The sequence below is a fragment of the Sminthopsis crassicaudata genome, chromosome 2, assembly GCF_048593235.1.
Source record: "Sminthopsis crassicaudata isolate SCR6 chromosome 2, ASM4859323v1, whole genome shotgun sequence".
Lineage (NCBI taxonomy): Eukaryota > Metazoa > Chordata > Mammalia > Dasyuromorphia > Dasyuridae > Sminthopsis > Sminthopsis crassicaudata.
The window spans coordinates 221,474,630-221,482,451 of NC_133618.1; positions in this window are offsets into that span (position 1 = coordinate 221,474,630).

Genomic DNA, 7,822 nt, shown 5'->3' on the forward strand with positions numbered 1-7,822 from the left:
TAAGCAATGTGGAATTATGCAAAGAAAGTGACTAAATTATCTAATACACTTAGACCCAGAGATCCCATTGCATGGCTGACATCCCAAGAAGGTCAAAGACAGAACCAACCTAAAAATTTACCAAAAAATTAAAAGCAATAATTTAAGGGGGATAATAAACAACTGTCAATAAAGTGAATACCAATCAACCAGGGAATAGTTAAGTACATTGTGAAACATTACTACAGCACAAGATATTGTGCCACAGTTTCCTTTTAATGTCCTGACTCAGTTTCCCTAATTGTCCTACCTCAGTTACTCTGCCTCAGGCTATAACCATTCCTCTTAATCATTAGAATGTTTGATAGGATAAAGGTCTCATATCTTAGATATCATTAGAATATCAGGAGCCTCTCCTCATCTCCAGTGCTCCCTCCATTACGTCTCCCCATTAGGTCATCATTCTTTCTACCCTATAAAAGAATCTTTGTATCTGACATTTGCTGCTGGATTCTTGGAAACAAGTCTCATTCAGCCCTGGGACCAAATCATGAATCCGTTTGGTCCCAGTAAATCTCTCTTTCAAATAAAATATTAAATACTCTCTAATCTCTATCTTGCCTCTGTTTCTCCTCCATTACATTTTGGAGGCATCCCACTGAGATGTTAGAAAATAAGAGCAGGATTAGAGATCAGGGACCTTTGGGTCTCCTCCTTGGGCCTTGGGGTGGTTGGGGATCTGGGTTCTTGGCCTGGAGAGGCCAACCCTCTGGATTCCTTCCAGAGTCTCTGGGAAAGAGGGCAGTTTTCAGCCACATGATCTGATGGTGGATACTCCATTTTGGCCACTGGAGAGTAAGTCTGGATGTTTTAGGACATAATCTGATCTGTTTACCTGTCTGTCTGTACTAGCATCTGGATTCTCAGAATTATAAGACACTGATGGATGTTAACTTCTGAGAGTAGTGGCCACTGGATGCAGTGTGACACTACCTACGTGTCTCCTAAGACACATCTGGTTCTGTGTGCCAGACACTTAATAACTGTGTGACCCTGTGTAACTCTTTATCTTAGTTCTTCATCTATAAAATGAACTGGAGAAGGAAATGGTAAATCCATATGAGGTCATAAAGAGTCAATTACCATTGAAACAATTGAACAACAACAATTCTATAAATATGAATTTTAAATTTTAAAAAATATATCAGTCTCTCTAAATATATATGACAAATAATAGCTAGAACAGAACCCAGCTTTCCTGACTCTTAAGCCAGTACTTCTGCTACTCATCTAGACTGCATGAAGAAAGTACTATAAGTACTAGAAAGAACCTTTCTCAATTGAAAAATATACCAAAGTGAAAATCTTAGAAAAAGTTATTAAAGTGTTGAACCAAAGCAATAAAGATATTCTATCCCAGAGCTAATACATAACCTGAGGAATTTGAGGATTCCCTTATCTAATTCTATCCACTCAATCCCTACAGCCGATATTATCTCTACTATTATTATGCCAATGAGTAATTTCTCAGTTCCTTTCAACCACTTAACATAAATTAGCTTTTAGAAAAGAAGATATGGATGGCAAACACAAAAGTACATTTTCCTCCTCTCTCCAGAATCTGAAGGCACACTCTCCCCTCTCACATTGGTCTCTGTGAAGGGTGGGCTCAGTTTTGATTCATTTCATACATAACATGATTCCCACCAAGTTCATATCCAAATGTATGTAGTATTATTATTGGTTGAATACTCATCTCAAGCTACCAAGGGACTGGGTCCTGAAGATCATTCTGGAGTCACTCCTTGCTCCTTTGGGCATCGTGGCTGCAAAATCCAGACTCTGAATATGCCAAAAATCAAATGCTCTCATGATCTCTTGAAATTTTCAAGATTAGAATCTTTAATTCCTTCTATCAAAAAGGAAGAACAAATGTCAAGGAGAAGAATTTAAGTCAGTATTCAAAGACTACATGTTGGCCTAAGTGGAGTGTATTCAAAGCTTCTCTCATTATATCCTCTTCCTCAGGACTCCATCAGTGAAGAAATCAAAACTCCAGGGAATAAAGAAAGAGAAAAAAATGGTAGAATTCAATTAAGACCATCTCAAAGGCATCCCAAGTTCTGGCTAATTTAATTTAATGTAATCAAAGTTTTCCATTTTACTTTCATAATGTTATCTACTTCTTTGGTCAGATACTACTTTCTTCAAGGATCTGATTGGTAAATTATCCCTTTCTCTCCTAATTTATTTATGATATCACACTTTAAGCCAGATCATTTATCCATTTTGACTTTATTTTTGGGTGGGATGTGAGATGATGGTCTATGCCTACTTTCTGACATATTCTTTTCTAGTTTTCCAAGTAATCTTTGTCAAACAGTGAGTTTTTATCCCAGAAGCTGGAGTTTGGGAGTTTATCAAACACTAGATTAGAACAGGCCTTGATATTGTGCTGTGTGTATCTAATCTATTCTACTGATCCACCACTCTATTTCTTAGTCAGTGCCATATAGTTTTAGGGCTAGTATTTTAAACCACCATCCTTTATATTTTTTTCATTATTTCCCTTGATAGTCTTGATCTTTTGTTCTTCCAGATGAATTTTGTTATTATTTTTTCTAATTCTATAAAATAATTGGTATGGCACTGAACAAGTAAACCAATTTAGGCAGAATTGTCATTTTTATTATATTGGCTCAGTGTACCCATGTGCAATTGATATTTTTCCAATTGTTTAGATTTGATTTTATTTGTATGAAAAGTATTTTGCAATTGTATTCACATAGTTCCTGGGTTTCTCTAGGCAGGTAGACACCCCAATTTTTTTCAACAATTATTTTAAATGGAATTTCTCTTTCTATCATCTCTTGCTAATGAACTTTGCTAGTAATATATAGAAATGCTGTTGATTTATGTGGGTTAATTTTATATCCTGCAATTTTGCTAAAGTTGTTAATTGTTTCAAGTAGGTTTTTGGATGATTTTCTCTAAGTATATCATTGTATCATCTGCAAAGAGTGATAGTTTTATTTCTTCATTGTCTATTCCAATTCCTTTAATTTTTTTCTTTTCTTATTGTTAAAGCCAATATTTCTAGTACAGTATTGAATGATAGTGGTAATTATGGACATCCTTATTTCACCCCGATCTTATCTTTGGTTTTCTTTTTTAGTGGAGAGCAAGGAACAAAAGGGCAAGAAAAAAGAATTTTTTTTGGTTACGACTTTAAATTGTTTTTTAAAAGTCAGACCAAATGCTGAGCATCTCAGGGCTATTTTTCAGAACAGTTTTTTATTCAGACCTCAAGTGACTAAACTTCCTTCACAAAGTCCTTTGGGCCCTGGCCAGAATTAAGAATTAGAAATAACAGCAGCTGAATTTCCTCTTGCCAGGTGGCATTGGAGAAGATATGTACCAGCCTGCCTGTTGGCTAAGGACCCCTAAGCATGTTCTGTGGTCTCAATAGCATGAGAGAAAATGAGAGGCTTAATTAGTTTGTGGTTTTGAAGTACTTTAAATAACGAGTCTTGCCATACTTTTGAAAAATGAACCAAAGAAGACAGCAAGAAAGCAGTGAATGGCTCAGTAGGCCAGGCTGGGGAGGACCATGCAGCCCCCAGTCAGAGGTATTAAGCCTATAGTTAACATTTTGGCCTTCAAGAAAAAAAGGAAGTTAATTATTTTCACTCTGAGCCCTCTTTATAGCTATTAGTTCAACAATTCAATCCAACAATTATGTTCTTCCTATACATAAAGCTCTGTGCTAGTCTTCATGAAGGATAGAAATTAAGAATTCAATTTAAGGAATATTTGCTGAGTCATTTCCACATGCAAAGCCCAGAGCTAGACTCAGTGGAGGCAATAAAGATAGATTATGATTAGCAATGATCTTAAATGTGTTGGAATATACATATATACACAAATGAATGAAAAAAATTATTAACTGCTTATTATTATAGATGCCATATGTACAGATGTGCATAGAAAAGGATCTTACACTCTAATAAGAGTATCCTTATTAGATCCCTCAAACATCTTACATTTTAATAGGAGGAAAGTCTACTTGTGTATACTTTGTGGAGTCCAAAGAAGGATATTTTGATAAAGGAAATCATCTGGAAAGTGAATAGCATAATAGGACAGTCCCCTGTCCATTCTCTTTTCAGAGACAATTGTTGTATTGATTTGATTATCATTATCAAAACTAGACGGAGGTGGAGGAGGAAAAGAAGGATGTTACAGAGATGGCTGAAGTGAAGATTAAGATGATTAGATCCAAGGAGCTCAGAAGTCAGTGGCTTGGCTCCTCAGTCCACAGAATAGATGATTAGCCTGGGAATAAAGTAGCAACTGCAGGACAGAAAATGGCAGGTAGACGAGAAGGACTCGGTCCTTATTTTCATACATAGTTCATCAAGTAGTTAGTCATGTGACTTAGAGACCATATGGTGTGATTAAAAAAAAAAGCCTGGAGTTGTAGATTCTGGGTTTGAAAATGACTTTCAACATTTATACCCAAACCATAAGCATTTGTTAAGGACCTACTATGTCCTAGTCACTGGAGATATAAAATAAGGCAAAAAAAACTGTTTCTGCTCGCAAGGTCCCTATACTTGAACTCTATAACCATGAGCAGACAACTTAATCTTTAAGGCTTCTTTCCCTCATCTGTAAAATGGAGATAAAGTACCTATACCACTTAAAAGAAGTGAAGCTCAGAAGACTATACAGGGATCTACAGTATCTATATCATGGAACTCTTGTGAGAACCAAGAATGTAAACAAAGCATTTTGTAACTCCCAAAGTGTTATGAAAATGTTGTGACAATGTCCTATAGGGTAACTAAAGAAGTACAAGCAAGAGTTGTGCTCATTGAGATGTCAATCATCTGTCACACATATGCAGACATGCATGTATGCACATGTACACATACACACATACACCAACTAAAATCATATCCAGAAAAGAGTGATCAGGATGATGAAAGGCCTAGAGACTTTGACATATAGGATTAGTTGAAGGAATGGGGGAAATGCTGAGCGGGCTGCTTTTTCATTTAAAATAAGAGAGAAGTTATAGCAAATGGAAGAGTTGTCTTCAAATATTTGAGCAATTGTCATGTAGGAAAGAAATTAGAATTATTTGAATTGGCTACAGACTGTAGAACAATGTCATTTGGTGGGTATTAGATGGGGACAAATTTTGACTGAAAATAAATAAAAAAGGATCTCTGACAATTGGAATTATCCCAAAGTGGGATGGGTGCTATCATAAGCTAGTAAGTTCTCTATTGAGGAAAATGTTCAGGGATATGCTGGACCCACTTGTTTGCAGTGTCATAGGTAGGATTGCTACTTCAAGGAGGTTGAACTAGATCTGTAAGATTCTCATTTCCCACATATTGAAGCATGCTAGTTTTCATTTTCTCTATCTCTATATATCTCTTTCTTCCTGAAACTCTACCACTCATGTCACTCTGTCCTTCAACTCATTCATTTCTACCAGTGGAGAAAGAATGCGATATCAATGAGCTTTGAGTCACAGGTCACACTTAAATAAATTCTACATAAAATAATATTATATATTGACCGCATTTTTTTATTCTCACTAAAATATTATTGTGAATATTGTTGATGTGGTAGTATGTTATATTTTCATGAAAATTTAAAAAAGTTTATCTTGAACAAAATGACTAATAAGGAAGAATTTTATATGACTGTACACATGTAACTTATGTCAGATTATTTATGGTAGCAGGGAAGGAAAACAGGAGAGATAGAATTTGGAACTCAAAAATTTTTTGAAACTGTTAAGAATTGTTTTTACATGTAATTGGGGAAAATATTATAAAAAAGATACTTATATTCTTTGAATATCAAAGAAATGATGAATAAGTTCCTTTCTCAATTCAGAAAATAACAGATGACATGGAAGAAATGGATTATCTTATTAACAAGAATCAGTTCTTGATAATTTAAGACTTTTCAAACAAATGGAAAATTTTTCTTTCTACTACCTATTTGTTGCTCAGAACCTTCTAAATTAGAATTCTAGGAATTTCTGCTATGAGTTTCAGACATCACAGCACCTCTTGGAACGGTACTGTGATCAAATACAGACTTTGGCCTCATTATTGCTGGAGCACTACATTATAAATAAGGAAGCAGGCAATCGTACTCAAAAAGAAAAGTGAACTCTCCCTGTGACACCAGATTACTGATCACAACTGTCAAATAATCTTATGACTATGTCCTATTTGATTGTCAGTAATTAAAACCTCCTAGATGAAGTCCAATAATACAGACACCTTATCCCAATTCCTTTTGGAATTATTATGAGAATCAACTAACTATAGAATGACCTCACCTCACAACAGTAAATCTCTGAATACTGTCCAAAGTTGCCAGATGTGCTCTACCCTGAAGGAAAATGTCAATTGATCATCACTTCTCAATTTTTTTCTTACTTCCAAAATTATCCAGGCAACAGTTTCTCACTTTGCCTACCAGGTTGGATGCTGTCACATGCAGTGACTTGGAGATGCCCTGCAGAGCCAAACAATCTCTTATTACTCTTTTTAGAAACTCACATCAGATGTTCTACTTACCCTTGCTCTCCACCTTCTTCCCTATCCCACCCCCGGCTTCCCCAAAATAGTTCCAGACTGGCATAGTGAGAATTCAGACTTTCAGCTTTTCATCAAAACTCACCTGTGGCTCAGAGACAGAAGATACTTCAGAGGTCATTTACTTGAAGCTCTTTCTGAAGCAGGAATCTTGTCTATAAGTCTGTTGTTGTTCAGTCACTTTTAGTGATGTTCATCTCTACATAACTCCATTGGGATTTTCCTGGCAAATATATTAGAATGGTATATTATTTCCTTTTCTAGTTCATTTTACACATAAGGAAACTGAAGCAAATGGAGTTAAGTGACTTAGCCAGCATCACATAACTATAAGTATCTTAGGAAGATTTTGAAAATCATCTGATAGGATAAGATACCAGACAGTGAGGTTTCTTCTTGAGCTAAACTGCCAAACATTCCAATTCTACTTCAGAGAGCACAACTTCATTGGACTGGTCACATTGTTCAAATGCCAAATGCACACTTGACAAAAAATTATTTTATGGCGTATTCATAGGGCTAGCATTCACAAGGAGGTCAGGAAAAGATATATAAGGATACTCTTAAGTTATCTCTTAATTTTAGAATCGATTGTGTGACATGGGAGACCCTGGCAGAGGACTGTTCAGCATGGAATGCTATCATCAGAGAAAGTACTGTGCTTTATGAGCAAATCAGAAATGAAGTGGCTCAAAAGAAATGTGAGAAACCACCTCAAATATTCAAATAGATTATTTGTGTCTGCTCTGTGGCAGAGCATTCTGAGCTCATAGTAGTCTGATCAGCCACAGTTGGGCACACTATAACGCAATTCTAACATAATGATGTCATTTTGGCCGTCTTGGAGAACAAAGGACGACAACCAAGCGTCTGGAATCAGACATGAACTTTGGGAAAATGACTTTTCCTAATTTCTAGATCAGTATGCTATCCTCTGGCTAGCTACCCTTATGTATAAATTTAGGAAGCATTATTAAATGCTTTTAGTGATGTCCATCTCTACATAACCCCATTGGGATTTTCCTGGCAAATATATTAGAGTGGTATATTATTTCCTTTTCTAGTTCATTTTACACATGAGGAAACTGAAGCAAATGGGGTTAAGTGACTTAGCCAGCATCACATAACTATAAGTATCTTAGGAAGATTTTGAAAATCATCTGATAGGATAAGATAGCAGTATTTATTAAAATACTTGTTGATTGATAATTAAG